Source organism: Candoia aspera, chromosome 13 (genome assembly GCF_035149785.1).
Source record: "Candoia aspera isolate rCanAsp1 chromosome 13, rCanAsp1.hap2, whole genome shotgun sequence".
Lineage (NCBI taxonomy): Eukaryota > Metazoa > Chordata > Lepidosauria > Squamata > Boidae > Candoia > Candoia aspera.
Window position 1 is genome coordinate 12826860 of NC_086165.1, and position 16724 is coordinate 12843583.

Sequence of the window (16724 nt, forward strand, 5' to 3'; positions counted from 1 at the left end):
CTGCAAGGGCTCTATGGCAGATTTCAAAAATGCAAACATCTGAGTTACTAGGTGAATGAAAGAACATACAGACTAGAGCCAGTTTGATCTAGTAACCACTGGCTCTACTTTGATCTAGTTTCCAGCACCAGGCTAAAAAGCAGGAGACTGAGAGTTCTAGTCCCACCTTAGGCATGAAAGCTGGGCAACCTTGGGCCAGTCCCAGCTGGGCGACCTTGGTCCAGTCTCTCTCTCTCGGCCCAACCCACCTCACAGGGTTGTTGTTGTGGGGAAAAGAGGAGGAGGAAAGAGTATTAGGTATGTCCACCACCTTGAGTTATTTATAAAAATAATAAAGGTGGGATAGAAAATAAAAAATAAAATAAGATAAAAAATAAACAAACTATATTCCAATGAATTTTAAATGTGGAAGGGGAAATCAGGTTGGGGAAAATCTGCTCTAGAACATGGCAAATACTGAAGTTCCAAGCATCTGAGTGTTGGGAGGGAGAAGTAGTCTAGAGACTTCATGGTTTTGTTTAAGATGTACTTTTATTATGTCCTCAAGTTGGCACTTCGGGTACAAAGATATGGATCATTCAATGCCCATCGTTGTCGTCATCATCATCATCATCATCATCTTTATTTTATACTGTTCTTCTGCCTGAAGAAGGTCTTTTTAAGGTACTTAAGGTCATCAGATCACCAACTGTATCCTAAAAAGAAATGTCTATTCACTTAATGTATAATAATCCTTGTCACCCTGAATATTAGGCAGGAAAATGTTACTGGCTTCAGTCTCGGCTGCACCTAGCTACAAAACTATATTCTCTTTTGTCTGTGTGGTATCTATGGGTCAGTTTCCTCACTGATATTCCCAGAAACAATTCCCTCTGTTTTCAAATTCTATTTATTTCAAAATAACCAATGCTCATTTTTTAACTGTTTGCAATTATTTGGACATAGCTCCTCAGAGTTTAATTTGGACCAGATTTTTCCCACCAAAAGGCCAACAATACATATAAGGAGAAACAAATAACTATTCTCACTATGGGTGCTTATATAATATCCTAGAGACTTTCTTGTGCTTTTTCTTCCTACTGGTTTACCCTCCATTTGATGAAAGAGCATTTGCTTTCAAAATTCTTAATGAAAAAGAGGATTTCAGTGAAGTTCTCGCAGAGGGAAGGTGGTATTCTTGCATGTTTGAATATCCTGCCTTTAATTGCAAATCATCTCTCAAGCCATTTGCAAATTCCCTGGCTTCCCAGCTCTCCCTTAAATCCCAAGGGAAGAGACTGGAAGATAATTTGTCTTACAGGGTTTTTACAGCAATGGCTCTAATGTAACTCTGTTTGCTTTTATGGAAGTAACAATTTATCTATTTAGTGTAAGTTCTTGTTTTGGGTGGTCACCCCAAATACCTCATCATGCCAAATGATTTTGAAAACTTAAAAACATCCATTTCACCTTGATGCAGTTTGCAAAGGGAAGAGGCTGCAAAAATCAATGTGTACACAGTTTGCAAACTATTCCCCCACCCCCACTCCCCCATCATTATTGTTGTTCAAAGGGCTGGTATTCCAGTCAACTGCAACAGGAATGCGCCCATCCTGGCCAGTTTTGAATTGCAAAACTAACCAGGCAATTCAATGTCTAGACCCTCACTTGAGCATGTTAATATTATGATGGATAAAATGGGAACTAAAATTAGATTCCTCACTCAGTTCAAACCCAAGAACAAGTTGCTTCCATGTTTCAGATGCAAAAGACCAGTTTATCCTAAAGTCAACATTTGCGCCTCAGCAGGTGGGAGGACTTGGCTGATCCCCACCCCCGCCCCCAAGGCTGGGACACTAAGCAGGGTCAGGCTTGGTTAGTGTTTGGATGGGAGACCTCCATGGAATCCCAGGGCTGTAGGCTAGACTGGGATGTAACACAAAATTCCAGAAAAAAGCAGTGGCTAAGCCCTTTCATACTATCATCAAGAACACTACATGGAAGTCAGTAGGAGTCAAACCTGACCATAATTTACCTCTAATTTGGGACTCAGGGAATCTGGAGGTGAGGAACCAAAAATCAAACTCATTCACTGTGTATATCATATCAGTTTTAAGGGCTGTCCAATTTGTGTCTAATGTAAAGAAAAAGGATCATAAGAAGGTGGTGTAGTTGGAAGTCTAAAGTTGCCCATCAGTCTGCTCTTGGATTAAAGGCTGAGCAGGCACATAGGTGCCAGATTCATTTTCTCTACTACACAATATGGGTAGTTCTGTATGCAGTAATTATAATTAAATCTGAATTATAAATTAGCATAAGAAATAATGCAAATCCTGGCTCTTTTTTTTTCTTTTTCTTGGGTGAGGCATTTTTCATCTTTTCCAGCAAGGCAACCTATAAAGGAATCTAAATGACTGCAGAGTTGACACAAAAGGTGACATAGAATTCTCCTTTAAATATAGCCAATGTATTTTCAGCTGTATACTACACTGGAAGAAGATTGGCAGTGGTGGGGGATCAGTGCTAAAGCAAATGCTTTCCATGCAGAGGACCTCACAGTTCAATCTGCAGTTAAAACAAGGTTCACTAGTCACCACCCACAGGCCAGATGATTTTTCCACTAAAAGCAAAGGGAAGAAAGGGTAGGAAATATGCACATGTGCATACACACATACTCAAACACGCACAAACCAAACAAATGGAAATCTCGACCTGGTCAGTTCACTGCATTTTGGACTATCCACAGTAATCCTCAGCCACTTTTTTTTTTAAGTGCCTTGTAGCTGTTCACTCTTAAGTCCAAAGGATCAGGGAAGAATAATATAGAAGATTTTTGACTGAGACTTTAAAGAAACTCTGCCAGTTACAGTTGTCAGTGGTGAGTTAAATGGATGAGCCCAACAACATGATGTAAGCCATCTTATTTTCTTTTTCTTATCCTCTCTCTGAAGAGTTCCTAATAACCTACCAATGAATAACAGGGTCCCTTGAAATACAGTAAATTTCCTTCTCCTTATCCTAAGAAATAATTCAGCAACAGAAAACAAAACTGTGCATCTGGGTTGTTCTTTTTCTGATTGTTATCTACCTAAACTCTGCCTGAAAATTCCACTCCTTTTGAGCAGAAGGCAGAACTAGGCATACAAACAAACATCAACAGCAAGAATGGAGACATGGGCCGGGAACATCCAAAAATGATAATATTCCCAATGAATAGCACTGTATGCAACTGTTAAGAGGTACATGCTATGGAACTATGCCATCATGCTTAACAAAATGTGTCTCCCTTAATTACATATTTGTACAAAAAAACCCAATTATATTCTGTAATATTTACGTATAGAATGGATGTGTAGTAGTATATAGACATCAGAAACTTCATAGTTAAACTTCTGTTTTCCTTCTGTCAGCTTCTCTTGTAGGAGCTATAATAGAGTCACCAGACAGACAGAATAATTAGAATGAAAAATAAATATCTGTGAAATCATATTTTTTTAAATTCTCTCCACCTTTGAACAAGCTTCATACAGATAAGAGAGAGCCATAGAAATCTGGCTTCAGGCTCAATATTTTCCTTCCTTCCTTCCTTCCTTCCTTCCTTCCTTCCTTCCTTCCTTCCTTCCTTCCTTCCTTCCTTCCTTCCTTCCTTCCTTCTTTCTCTCAACATATCCTTGTACACAAGTGATTTGTGTGTTATATATGTATAAGGCAGAACTCTGATTCAGAATCACTTAAAGAACTCAGGCATAAGAAGTCTCAAAATACAAAAGAAAAAAGAGATTTATCTTTGATAGCTATCCTTCACCTGGTGTTCTCCAGCCATGGGTGATGCGTGACTTGAGAAAATTGTGGTTCATTTAGTACTCCAAAGATAATCAACCTAGGTTTGAGCATTATCTCTGAACACAGTCTGAGCCTAGCAGCTGCTGTTTCAAAAAGACAGCTTTACTCAGACCTTTTCTGGAGTCATGAACTGGTGGTCTTTGACCTTATCGGAAAAAAATATAGAAAATTCAGTCAGATTCCTATCATCTGTCCAGAGGAATTAACTCTGGCAGGTCAAATCATCTGCTTTTCCTTGCTACCATCTTCCCACATGGCTACTGATCACATCTGACATGTCTAAAACTCTATGCTGTTTCCCCTTTCATTTCAAGTGCAGCAAGCAGGGGAAATCTTCAAATCCTGAGGCATAATAATAATAATAATAATAATAATAATAATAATAATAGTAGTAGTAGTAGTAGTAGTAGTAATATAATATCTGGGAATGGGGAAAGGATGAAAAAGAGAGCCCGGGCTTGGGTGTAATCTGCCTTGTTGTTATCATCACTGTCCATCCATATGGGCCACCTGAAGATGTAAATGTGGGCTGCTGAATTTTGCATCATTACAGTAAAATCCTAAGGGAAATAGGGTTGTAGTTTTCCTTTAACCTGGTATCTTCCCATCCAATGGCTATACTGGGTGAGGATGAGGGGAGTTCTACCCCAATGTATCTGGACATCAACAGGTTGGGAAAGGCTGTTGCAGCTCATCCAGTGTTGATGGAAGCTGGGTAGGATGACAAGAATGATCCTTTGGTTCTGTTCTCCTAAGAAACACTTGAGAAGCATTGGATTTAGTACCGTGACAGAAAAATTGTTCCTAAATGATTTTTTTCCTCCCAACTCTCTTTCCATTTGATGAAAAAGAATTTAGTTTTTCTTTCAAAGGGGAAGAATGTTTGGGTGCAAATGGATGATGTGCAGCTCTTCTTCAATGCATTTAGCAGTCAGGATCAATGAGAATCTCCTGCCATGCTTTGCACAATCATCTCTCAAGCCTGCAAGGGAAGGTATCAAGGGAGAAATTATCTCCTAAAGTTTTTCCAGATTGGGAAATGTGGACAGTCAGGAAGGCTGCAGGGAAATAGAAAACACCACCACCATCACCACCACCACCACCACCACCAGGAGCAGCATCGTCCACTTTCAGAAAGAAAACAAACCTTGAATTCTGAAGAAGTTCTCAAGCACCCTGAAAATAAAGTAGAAAACAGAAGCTTCTCATGAAGAGGAAGAAGATTAAGAAATTGCAAGGCAGATTTTGTCACAGTACCAATCGGGTTGGTGTAGTGGTTAAGGCATCAGGCTAGAAACTGGGAGACTGTGAGTTATAGTCCTGCCTTGGGCACAAAGCCAGCTGGGGGATCCTGGGCCTGTCACACTCTCTCAGCCCTTGGAAGGAGGCAATGGCAAACCACTTCTGAAAAACCTTGCCAAGAAAACTGCAGTGACCAGTCCAGGCAGTTGCCAGAAGTCAACAGTGACTCAAAGGCGAGAAGGGGGAGGAGGACGAGATTTATCTGAGCCGCCAGAGCAGCATCTCCATTCTTCCTGTGAGAAAGGAGCCAGACTAAAAAATGATGGTTTAGTCATTCAACACTGGAAATTCTGTCTTGTTCAGCCTACTTATTTTCTAAGACGTCCACAGATTGTGAATTTTCAACTCCACTTTCCCAGGTGACTTAAAAACATATTTTAAAGGGATAAAGACAGGGGCAATCAGGTGCTGTGCTCCTAAATTAATTTTAAAAATCCTTTGCTTGTTCAGCTACAGACATGCAAAATATAACGAGCCTTGATCAAACTTACTTTATAAAACTAAACCAGAATGGGAAATCATAATGGCTGTTCCGTTCATTGGGCAGGCTTACAGCAGCTACTCATCAAATGGCTGTTCTCCTCTTCCAATGGGTAACTTTATTCCCAAGGCTGGGGGATACAGTGTGCCAAAAACATTCTCCCCTGCCTTGTGGCAGACATTGGGAAGTGGAAATGCCACTTGTGAAGAGCATGAACAGCCTCTTGCGCAATAATTTATCAGTCAAGACAAACATGTTCCCTGAATTATGCTAACTTTCTACATGTTCCCTGGCAATTTGGAGAAAGAGAAACAGAAACAGAGTGTGATTATTTAAGCAGAGCCATGCCGGATCAAAGGTTTGTTTTTGTTTTTTTTAGTTCAGCATCCTTACCCAAAACCAGCCAGTAAGATGCTTTAAGGTTCCAGAAGAATTGAGGGCTAAACAGCCATTAGCTCATCTGTTGCCTTAACCATTGTATTCAGAGATGCACTACCCTGAACCATGGAAGTCTCATATTTATGTTGGTAATTTGCCCAGGAATTTTCTGTATTGAGCCAACTAAAAGTAGATGCACACATTCCATTTTGTCCTTACGAGCAAAAGCTATGGATAAAGGTATACAATAAAAAATTAAGATCCTTGTTTATATTAATCAAAGACAGCAACCATCCTCACATTTTGTCTAATGCATTCCATATGTTATGTGCTCTGTAAAATAGAATTTTTGGTAGCCCTCGCAGGATCTCACAGTGAGAAGAACATTCTCTCACCATGTACTATGCTTTCAAAACTCTTGCACCTCAACAAATTAAATAGGCTCAAGCATTTTCCAGCACTAAGTCAGTGTAGTCACTCAGATAAGCCATGGTTTACTTTAACCATCTTAACAAGCCTTAACAAGGTGGCTCCATCATTCATAATCTGTAAACCATGCTGTCTATGTTCACCTACCATGCTAAACCTTTGTTTGTTAAGTAAGGTAAGCCACAGCTGGCTGGAGTCATCACAGGCTCACCTACAGACTATTATTTTCATGCTATAATTGCTACATTTTCATATCACACTAAGTCAAAACCAGACTATGGCTTAATGCAGTGTGAACCCCAGCCCAAATACTGAGCTGGATAAGCAACTGGTTTGGCCAGATATACTGTAGAGCATCTTCATCTGTTCCTTTTGATTCTTAGCCCTGAAGATGAAGCCTGAGATACAAAGAAAGACTCCTGAATGGGAAGGCTATTATAGCTCAGTGCTGTAGTAATATTCCCACCTTATTAAGAGTGAATGAAGGAGAAAGGCTGGATTTGGATAGGGAATTCATGGTGAGTTTTCCACTAGCTGCTTCTGCCAGTCAAGATCCACGTACTCATGACTGATCTGGCTGCCCAGCAAATTCTCATGCACAAGATCGGTGTCCATCACAAGCCATTTACATCTTGGCACCTTTCCCCAGTAGGTCCTCATGCACGTGCCTAAGCCTGTGTTCCTGGGCCTCTCATTTTGCTTTTGTCATTTGCTGGACAGCCCCAGCAGGCACAGGCATGCATCAGAGCACCCAGGAAAATCCAGGCTGGCATCACGCCAAAGCAAAACCTGTCCTTTTTAAAAAAGCAAAACCGAGGAAACAGCGGGAGATGGAGAAACAAACCCTGAAAGCTAAATCCTAAATCATGGATTGGCAAGCAAGGTCTACAAGCAGAAAACAAAAGCCTGCCGAAGCCGGGGTTGGCAGAGAGCCAGCCCCCATGTCCCGGCCTGTCCACGCGAGAACAGAATATTGTCCAATTTGGGTCACTTTCACTGCTTTCGTTCAGCAGACAAAGCAGTACCAAGCCTGGCCTGATGGTAGCCATATGTCCCAGGTTTAAACAGCTACATCCCAGCCCCATATAGAACACAATCTGCATCCCAAATTCATTGAAACCGAGCATGAAGGAGATGCGGCCACCACAGCTCACTCCCCTGTCCCTTTAATTTCCCTTCTCCTTTGTCATTAAGGAGCAAAAGCATTAGACAAATCTGTAAAGTAAATGATATTTTAAAAATGCAATGCCACATCCAGATGGTTAACAGCTTTTCTCACTTCTTTCGGTTTAGCATTATTTGATCCCAGCCTGAAACATCTAGTGCAGACCTACACCCAGGCCCAGAAATGGGACAAGCTACTGGGAGAAAGAAATTCTGAATCTTTTCTAAATCCAAGAATCCTTACAGGGGTATCCATGGGGAGTTTAAAAAGTTAAGATGGGATTCATGCCAGGCCTTAAAAAAAAGAGTGGGGATTCAATTCCATGGTCAGGACTCCCAGCTTTACTTTTGTTGTTACCCCACCCCACCCTGCAGATACTCCCACTAATATAGATACTAACAGGGCCTATCCCACTAGTTTAGCATGTCCTCTCAATGCACATGATCACGAAGCAAGTGGGAGATAATGTTGTCCTGTTGCAAGGATGACGACAAATGTGCATGAAACATAGCTTGCCTACAACCTTTCCCATACATAGCCGTTCAAACAAGGCAACTCCTAGGTCCTACACTTTTTGAGCACAATTCTTTGTGCTTTCAGAAACTGTGCTGAGATCATGGGAGATCATAATACCTTAAATATTGCATCATGCCAGTTGTATCGTTCCCTGATACATGGAGCATCCTGAGTAGGAGGACGCTCAACTGAACAAACAGAGCAAGCGGGAGTAGCAAGGATACAATTATAATATTTATTAGTAGATTAAATTTTGTCCCAAGCTCTCTATGAATCCAGGTTTACTGCATAGGTTTCACAAGGAGAGATGCTCAAAAGCCTAACTGCTATACACAGAGACACACCCCCTGTCACATTTTAACTTCTTTTTATTTCACCACCCTCACTGCTTATGTTTTCTGCCCCCATGCTTGGTGCTTACCAAGTTAAGGTTCACACATCTAGTCTATAAAAGCATCATTTGTAAGAATTGTGTCAGACCTGAAAACGCCATAAGATTCTTGGTTGTGTTTGCTGCAACAGACTAACACAGCTATGCCACTCCAGAAATTCTCTTGTAGTTTTTTGCAAAATTCACGTTTTCTTAATCTTTTGTTTCAAAGAAAGGAAAAATATTTCACCTTTGCACATTTTCCCTCTTTCTTTCTTATCTTTTCAGGGTGACATGAATGGGTTTTCCCCATTTTGCTTCAATGCAATTCTCTGAGGCATCCAAGACAAAGGTAACTGGGAGCCAAGGTCTCCAGCTTTCTTTGAATTCCTGCCCCTCTTTGAATATATATTTCCTCAGTAAATCTATTGTGCATATGCTGGATCACAAGTAAATAGAGTCCTTTTCTTTTTTGAGCATTATAATGCAACTGAATTTACATCTGCTATCTCTGTATGGCTTTCCGAGATCCCAACCCTCATATTCAGGGAGTGAACACAGGGGAGGCTGCAACAGTTTCTGCTTGGAAGGATATATTTTTATCCAACACAACAGAGATTAGGTGGGATCATGAAAATTCATTGCGCCAAGGTCTCTGGTAATGTTCAAGAGAGCAGTATTCCTGAGATAAGGATTTGGAAATGCTGTAGCACCATCTGGACACACTCTGCTTCTGACACAATGCTGTTCTAATGGCATGCTTGGGCTACAGGCCAGGCAAATTCCCATTCTATCCCCCACCATCCCCCACTGCCACCCATCAGCACCCTCCGAAGTCCCCCTGAGTACCAGTAATGCGGTTTTTAATCCATAAAGCACCTCAAGAAACAGAAGAGATCACAGGAAATAAGGAGAAAGGAAAGGGAACAGCAAAAGCAAATAGACATCTATTGTGTTGAAAAGCATCATGGCAAATGCAGATTGATCAGTAAAAGCTGCCACATCTGCCAACAGCCAGCTCCATTACATTGGCAGCTGTGGCTAAGAGGATAGAGGCCTCACTGAAATACGTTTCCACTGCACTCTACCCCAAAAAAACCCAACCCAACACTATTTATACTGCGTTTATTTACTCACAATTTTACAGCCAGCTCATAAAACAGCTTATCGGGGCAGCTCACCAAATTATAATGTCAACCCATTTTTTCATCTAGTTATATGTGACACTGATCTTGCCGAGAGAGAGAGAGAGAGAATCAAAACATGGATTTCAGATGGGCAGTCCCAACTACAGAGCTAGAGAGAAACTTTCAGCAGCAGTTTAATTTAAGATGGCCACTTGGAGCTTTTAGAGCTGTTGTTTGAATGAAGTCTCCAGAAAGCTCAGTGATCCATTGAGAGCCTTGCTGCAGCTTGGCCAATCTCATGCTCTCCTTACCCCTCCTTAACCTCTCTGTAAATATTCTTCCCAAAATAGCCTCAAAGTCTTTTGATCATAGAGTGCATTTACATAACACGTCTACCTAGGATTAACTTAACCATGGTCTACAGAATTTACTCATCTCTTAGGTTTGGTCAACATATACAGCCATAAACTAAATACAGGGGTTGGGTTTGCATGGTCTCATGGGCTAAAAGCTGACTGAACTGGCTGTAGTTCAGCCTAAGATGTTGGCCAGATCAATTGTTATAATTGGAGTCCATGGGACCAAGAGAACTTTACCTTGGCATGCAAATTCTATTCTTTAATAATTCTATTTCTATTGTTTTTTATAACTTACTCTCCTCTCTAAACCCCCTTTAAAAAAAAAAGATAGAGTGGACCTAGTTGTGTTTTCCAATTGTATTGAGCTACGTTCTCCTTAATTGGCAGTTCACACAGCTCTTGGAGCATTCAGAGCTCCAACCCATGGATAGGGAACTTGTCCCTGCCAGATATCATCTGTCATCGCTCAGCACTGGCCACTGCTCTCTGCACCAGTGCATTAAGGCAGGGAACCTACAACCTTCCAGCTATTGCTACATTTCAATTCCTAGAAACCCCACCTGAAAGGTGAATGCTGAATGGTACTACTGTAGCTGCTATAGCTCAGTAGCACGTGGCATGGCTTTCCAAATCTGGAACATTGATCTTATTAAAAATGATTTCCTTTGAATGCCATACCACAAGGAAAAACGATTAAATGCAAAGCAAAAAGCAAAAAGCAAAAAGCAAAAAGCAAAAAGCAAAAAGCAAAAAGCAAAAAGCAAAAAGCAAAAAGCAAAAAGCAAAAAGCAAAAACCAAACCCAGTCTTCTAGTGCCTTTTAAAAACCTGTCACTTTTTGGGTGGGGTGGGGTGGAGGGGAGTTTATAATTGCCATAAAATGGTTCTTGAAATGCCCAAATGGTCTGAATAGACCTACTGGTTTAGGACAACAGTCACTTGGTGAATTGCTTTAAACACTCCCTTCTCCGCCTTGATCAAGTACAGTTTAAAACACCAGTGATTTTAGGTCCAAACTGGCTATGTATGAAAATCTGGCCAGCTGATTAGGAATAAAAATGCTCCTGAGAAATAAACATGCCTGAGCAGTGCAGTGCTCTCCCTAAAGCACCATAATCACCGTCTCCCCTAAAACACCTCCTGTCCTTCCCTACAGAACTGAGTTTGAATAGAACAGCATCTAAAAGTGACCCACTACTATCATGGCATTGTTCACATTTTATTAACGGTGTTAGATGTTCTGCAGCACCGGATGAGTTTAAAATCTTACTAAAACTGCATTTCTAATTATCTTTATAAAATGGGGACAAATACGGAGCATATTTTTATAATTAAAGAAAGTGTTGATTTGTTTGCATACCAGTGTACTCCCATTTCAGGGTATTTTTCAATAATGCTAAGAGGCCAAGTATTGCTTCAAAAATAATGGGGTGAAAACTTTTTTTAAAAAATGACTGGATTTCCCACCCACTTCCTTATATACTGTATGTTCCCTCTGTACTAAGTAATTTATGACTGTTTCCCAGTAAGTCTGGGATTTTGAGCAGTTTTTCTGTCTTTGGTTATTGATTTTAAGGTATCCATCACAGGAAGAAATCAAGCTGAAAATGGACTTTTCTATGGTTGAAAGGCAAAACAAATAATTATCCTTTGTCATCAAGAGAGTTCCTTCTCTTTAGAAAGAAAAAAAATGAAGCATTTGGAACAATAGCGATGCAATTTTAATTCATGCTGTAGTAATGAGCTGCTATATTGGCTTTTTTCTGATCCAGTGATATTCTGTAGTGTTTATTTGTTTTGCTGCTTACCACCTTGAATATCTTAATGCAGAGAAGGATTAGGATGGAAATGATAAATAAATAAAATAAACAGTAAATAGGGTGGGCACTTGTAGGAGCCTAACAAAGAGACAGGTGGATTTCTGCATTGCCCATACAGCCTTGTGAAGAGAGTAATATCCAATAGTGTATTTAATACATTTAATACAGAGATTGCATTTTGTGTGTGTGTGTGTGCACGTGCACATGCATCAATGGAGTAGGGATTGTGATAATTATCATTTCAGATTGCCAAAAAGAAATGTTACTGTTACAAGATTGTTAATTTATCCTGCCAAATATTACAAAGCTTATGTTGCCATCTCTCTGATGGATTTTGTTTGTGGGATGTATATCACTCCCATTGACCCCCTTCATTTAAATAAGATTAAGGGTTTGGGTTCTGTCGTGTTGTTGATGCTGTTTGCATTCAGGCAAACAAAAGGCATTTGTTTCTGCTCCACTCCAACATACAGTAGCCATCCATTTCTTATCTTCCTCCCCCTCCCCCCCAAAAAATATTCTCTCCACACCCTCAATTTGGATAGCAAGATGGGTGGCGCACGCATCACACAAAAGCAAGTATGAGCTGGAAAGCATGTCTTGCGCAATTAATAGCATGAACAGGCATGGTATTTTCTGCCTGAAAGGAGGAGGTGCACAAGCAGAAGTGGGACGTGCCAGCTTGGCCCTATTGTTCTGCCTTTGGGTTGTTAATTAGCAAGATGGAAAAAAAAAAAAAGAGGGCAGACTCAGAGGAAGTTGCATGGTAACAAATTCAACCGCCGTGGCAACCTACCTCATGTCAATGCGGCCATCTTACAAACGGCATGTGACTCCATCAAAATGGCTTCCTGGCATCAAATGGGATGAACTGGAGGAGTTGAGGTCTTTCCGGGGAGGAGTGGTCCTTCTTCCTTGCTCCCTTCCCCTCCCCCTTGCCTCCTTCGTGCACATTGCCTCCTTCTCTGCTTGTTCTCTGAGGGTACCACACAGCACTGATGAGGTTCGAGGAGGGGAGAGGCGCACTGAGGAGGAAGAAGTAGGGCAAGGGAATTAAGCCAGAGATACACGCCATAGCCCTCCATCCATTGTCGTTGCTGCTCCTGCCGAATAGCACATTTTCTTATCACAGCAACAGAATGTCACACAGCCTCTGTGCAGGAGACAATAAGGCAGAGCTTCATTACTCACAGTACGATACATGGGCATAATGCCATGGTTACATGCAAGAAGACAAAAAAAAAAGCCCACCAGAGGGATAATCCCTATGAACTGATGTATCCACTTTGCTCTCTTGCACTGTGCTAAACTGTTTGGGGAAAACAGGGAAGGTTCTCGTTTTACATGAGAAGAGAAAAGGAGAGATATTTTCCCTCCCATTTTATTTGATTTTTTTTTTTTAGGTATATCAGCATCACAACTCAACTGCTCAACAAGAGTCAATCATTAAACAAAAGGTGAGACATTTATTTTATAAACATAAATGATTCTGGCCCTTCCTCTGTCTGCTTGCAAAAATCAGGTTTTGGAAAGTTCAGGGCAACAACTACTTTTTTCTGGGAACTCTCCCAGGTGCTGAAGCCTCCCATGCTGACTAGCAAACTGGGAAACTTGCTTTCTGCTGTTTTGAATGTAGAAGTCCGTTATGAACAAGCTTTCCCTGGCCCTTGGCAAAAAACCCAGCTTGGTCAGAATAGGTTAGACAACTTGCTTGCCCTTGGAAGTTTTTTTTTTTTTTTAAAGAATTTGGTCACATCCTTGAGATAGCAAGTCTACCATCAGCTATGAGTTGAAGCATGAACCCATCTGCCACCAAGATAATTGGCACTTTGTTCCTAGCTATTCACAGCTCACTAATTGGGTGAGAATTAACCTTTGCTATGTATCTTGCTGAATTCAATAGGAACCAAACATCAGCACTCCCACTCCCAATGTTGTTGATCAGAGGACCCCATTTGTACCGCACTATTTAAATGCATAGTAGAAAAGACAGTAAAAGCAGACTTTGGAGAATGGAGGCATGGCAATACAATGGCAAACTTGTGAACATTCACAATTGATGCCCCATGCTAATCCAAGGATACGCAGGTAATAGCCTTACAGTCTTTATATGTACATTTTTTATACATGCAAAAATTGGATGCCTGTGTGATATGCCTGTGTGCATATCACACAGATAACGAAAACAGATCTGTATGTTTTGAAAAATAGCACACCCTGAAAAATCAGCAAGTCTTCTAATATTTAACAAATGTAATTGCATTCGGCAAGAAGTCTGATTCCCAGCTTAAGCTTTTAAAAAGTCTCAACAAAGCTGGGAAGAAGTCTGCGGCTGGATTCACATCATGGCTTACAGTATATTAGCCTTGAATAAGATATAATGATCTAGTTTACTCACACTACCAGGCAATAAACTATGATTTTCAAACCAAAATGGCTGGGTTCATACGTCATGATGTAACAAAACCAAACAAACCATATTATGCTTTAGCACAGTGTGTAAACCAGGCCAGTGCCAAAGACCAGATGGGAGTGATCTAATTCAGAATAAAACACTGCTACATGTACATTTTTTCCCTCATCATTTTTACCTGCTCACAGTATTGTCTCATCTATTAATCCAACATTTCTCTTCCATTTTTTGAAAAAAGAGGAGTATGTCTTCCTCAGTTCTGCAGCAGTTCTCATGCATTTATTACATTTTTCCTTCCAGAAGTTCAAAACAGCACAGGTGGATTTTTCTATTTCCTTTTCTCTTCAAAACAATCCTATGTAGCTGCTTGGGCTGAGAAAGTTAAAATTTAAACTCAGAATCTCAGAGAAGCTCTCACATATCTGAATGGGTGATCTGTGTATTTTATTCACAAATGGGCATAAAAGAAAAATAGCATTGGATGACGTGTGCAGGAAGTAACGGAGAATTGAAACCCTTTGTTTAGATTGAGCTGGGCAACCTGAAGTCTCAGAACAACATTTTAGATGGGAAACAAAACAAAAAAGCTCTCCAAATTACATAAGCACAAAATTATGTTGAAGGTTGATTAAAAAGATAAGAGGGATCCCCAAATGCAGGGGGGGGGAAAAACAGCTGATCCTGGCTCTGCCCATCATTGCCCCATTCACCCTATCAAAACAAAATTGAGTCTAGCTTTGGCCATTATACGATTGCCATCCCCAACCTAGACAGGGGGCAGAATTTTTGCATCTTGCTAAATCACCCTTTCTTTTAAGAATGGGGTATTGAACAAGACCCACAGAAGCCAGACACCATCATGGAGAAAAGCAAAGCTTAGGTGTCCATCGCTAATCATAATGAGCCAGTTTGATCTAGTGGTTAAGGTGCTGGGCTAGAAACCAGGTGACCAAGAGTTCTAGTCCCACCTTAGGCATGAAAGCCAGCTGGGTGCCCTTGGGCCAGTCTCTCTCTCTCTCAGCCCAAGAGCCAATCAGGCGTGGTAGGAGAGTTCTAGTCCCATCTTAGACATGAAAGCCGGCTGGGTGACCGTGGGCCAGTCCCTCTCTCTCAGCCCAAGCTACCTCACAGGGTTGTTGTTGAGGGGAAAATAGGAGGAGGAAGGAGTATTAGGTATGTTCACCACCTTGAGTTATTTATAAAAATAATAAAGGTGGGATAAAAATTAAATAAATAAATAATGACACTAAAACAGGAAAATACGTGTTGTGTCACAACATCAGTTCCAATCTTATTTCATGATGTTGCATGCAAGTATATTGGAGCTTTTGTGGGATCTTTAAAATAGGAGGAGGCTATCTCCTCATCCAATCTACAGTCTAGTATTACAGAAAGAGTCCATAAAGAGTTTCTTTTGGCTATAGAAACTTATCTTAAAAAGTGATCTTTCTCTGAGCTGACAGGATTCAGTACTGGATGACAGGTGGGAAGTGAAGGTCTTCTACTCACTCCTACACATGCATACCCTTGCAAGTTGCAAATAGCAAACCAGTATCTCCTTGATTTTCTAGCTTACCATAGACATAAATTAAGAAGAATGTTAAGGAGGAAGAAAAAGAAAAAAAGGAAAAAAAGTCTTTAAAAATGACAATTTTCTGAGCTGGACACTTTGTACACCCCAAGTACATGCAGCAAAATCATCATCATCATCAGTCATCATCATCCCCTGGTGAGACACTACCTTGACATGGTTGTGGGTCTTGTGTGTTTTGAGGAAGATGAGAGCTTCTTATTTAGTTGAAAACAAGTTCTTTCCACTTGGTCGGAAAGGAAACTGCCCAAACAGTAGAGGGACAAAAGATCAGCTCCTAATTGACAAGATGATTTTGGAAAACTGTAAGAGAAGGAAGACCAGCTTGAATATAGCTTGGATTGATTACAAGAAGGCATTCAACTCCCTGCCACATGACTGGATAATCAAATACCTAGAAATAACAGGAGTCAATAGAAATATCTGAAACTTGGTGCATAGATCAATGGCACAATGGAAGATACAGTTGCTGGTCAATGGTAATAGAGTGGGAGAGGTTAACATCAAAAACATCCCTTTTTGGGGGGAGATGGGTGGTAATAGAAGTTCGAAAAATAGAATAAATAAATAAATAAATAAATAAATAAATAAATAAAAGTGGAATCTTTCAAGGAGACTCACTATCACCACTCCTGTTTGTCACTGCACTGATTCCTCTGTCAACAATACTGAACAAGTCAAGCCATGGCTATCAAACATCAAAAACATCTGCCAGGCTATTCTACCTCCTTTACGTGGATGATCTGAAGCCGAATGGAAAAACACCATCTGACTTGGAATTGCTGCTTGACGCTGTCTGATTATACAGCCAAGATATTGCAATGGAGTTTGGACTGGACAAAGGTGCCACCCTTACCATCAACAGGGGAAAAATAGTGAAAACTGAAGGAATCAAGATGCCCTATGGAAATAACGTCAAGAGTCTGGATGAAGAAGATCACTACAGATACCT